Consider the following 2,500-nt stretch of genomic DNA (forward strand, 5'->3'; position numbering starts at 1 on the left):
TGTCTAAGATCATCAACGCTGAGGAAGACGCGTGTAAGCTCATGCGGTTTCCTGCTGTTTGCAGTTCGTTTCTTCTGTTTGGTGTGTGCAACAAATGTATATGACTGGATGGTCATGTTTTATGTGTCTTCTGTTAGGTTAGATTTATAAGATTATTATTTATGTAGAATTCTCCTCCTGACAATTTTCCTCATCCTACACTATCTCCCTCCTCCACTCCATTCCTTCCTCGTATTTCAACTTCTGATCCGACTCCTACTACTCTTTCCTCCCACTTCTACTCCTACTCCTACATGATCATCATCGTCATCATCATCATCATCATCATCATCATCATCATCATCATCATCATCATCATCATCATCATCATCATCATCATCATCATCATCATCATCATCATCATCATCATCATCATCATCATCATCATCATCATCATCATCATCATCATCATCATCATCATCATCATCATCATCATCATCATCATCATCATCATCATCATCATCATCATCATCATCATCATCATCATCATCATCATCATCATCATCATCATCATCATCATCATCATCATCATCCTTTTCACCTCACCATCACCATCATCGTCATCATCATCATCATCATCATCATCATCACTAAGCTCCGTCATTATCATCACCATCATTATCATCACTACCAACACCACCACCATCATCATCATCATCATCATCATCATCATCATCATCATCATCATCTCATCTCATCTCATCATCTCTCTCTCTCTCTCTCTCTCTCTCATCCTCTCATCATCATCTCTCATCTCATCTCTCCCTCTTCCCTCAGCTCTGTTCTTTTTCTTTATTTCTTTTATCACTAATCTCCCTAGGCTCGCTCCTCTGTATTTTACTTCTCTTACTTTATCCCTCTCCTCCCGTATCTCTCTTATCTCTTTCTCTCTCTCTCTCTCTCTCTCTCTCTCTCTCTCTCTCTCTCTCTCTCTCTCTCTCTCTCTCTCTCTCTCTCTCTCTCTCTCTCTCTCTCTCTCTCTCTCTCTCTCTCTCTCTGTCTCTCTCTCTCCTTATTCCTTATTTGGCGGATGGAGATGAAAGTGGTGAACCTGTGACGGGGGAGGAGGAGTAGGAGAAGGAGGAGAAGGAGGAGGAGGAGGAAGAGGTTGTGGTGAAAGAAAGGAAGAAGAATTTTTGCTTAACATCTATGAAAAAAATTCTGCTGCGCATCTCGTTCTGTGAAGATATTTGCTTCTCATTTCTTCTTAGGAAGATTTTTTTTTTCTTTTTTTTTTTTAGTTTCTTTCGTCGAAGATTTTTTTTTTTTTTTTTTTTTTTACATATCCTTGTCTACAAAGTTTTTTGGCTCCATTTCTCTTTGTCCTCTCTTGGTTCCAGACTCGGAGAGAGTGTTTCCTCAAAAGAATAAAAACAAACATATGATTAATGAATATTAGTGAAAAAGTAAATCACACTATGTTTAGTTGCTGAAATTTGATGAATAAAGTACAGGTTGGTCCAAATGTCTTGTTACCCTTTCCAATAGATGTACAAGTATTACAGTAACACAAAATAATTGTCCTGGATTCAGTTTATTTACTGTAAGAACAATAAAACAAAATAAGAACACAGGAACAAAATGATTCCATCGCAGTGTTGTCATCTTCGGAGGAGCTGATTTGCTGAATCTTACAGTGACGTCATGTCGCACAGTCCCCGAATCTTGCAGTGACGTCATGTCGCACAACCCCCGTTATACTCTTGCCTTAATGCATACACTCATGTGCCCATACACTTACAAACAGCCTGAATCCAGGACTATATTTTGTATTACTGTAATAATTGTACCTGTATTGGTAACAAGAGATTGGGACCATTCTGTAGTCTAGCGACAACTACAGTAATTAATCTTGTCGTCATTTGGTTAGTGTCGAATGGGATGGCATACATGTACATACATAAAACCTGTTTTCGAAAACGAAATGTATATGTGTTTACAAGGGAGGAGTTTGTTTGGAATGAATGGAGACCACGTGAAAGAATCTATGTTTTTTTTCTTTAGTTTTTGTTAGTAGCTTACTTGCGAGTGTGTTTGTGTGCAGGATCAGGTTGTGTTTGTGTTTTCTCTGAAAATGTGTTTGTTTGTGCGTTTCTTGCAGAGGTGCTGACATAGTATAGAAAAAATGGATCGTATATACATGCGCGCGCGAACACACACACACACACACACACACACACACACACACACACACACACACACACACACACACACACACACACACACACACACACACACACACACACACACACACACACACACACACACGTGTTTCTAAGTGGGAATATACCATATATTCAAGTGAAATCTAGATGTTCATAAGCTTGCGATGTAGAATAATTAACTTTATAACTACATTGTGACGTCATATTTGCTTGCTGGGTATTACTTGAGAATACATTTTCATATGTATCAAATGCGGTGTAGTTACTTGCGTGATTATAGGTGCATCTGCATCTTT

This window comes from Oratosquilla oratoria, chromosome 31 (assembly GCF_046742065.1).
Source record: "Oratosquilla oratoria isolate Oo_2021 chromosome 31, ASM4674206v1, whole genome shotgun sequence".
Taxonomy (NCBI): Eukaryota; Metazoa; Arthropoda; class Malacostraca; order Stomatopoda; family Squillidae; genus Oratosquilla; species Oratosquilla oratoria.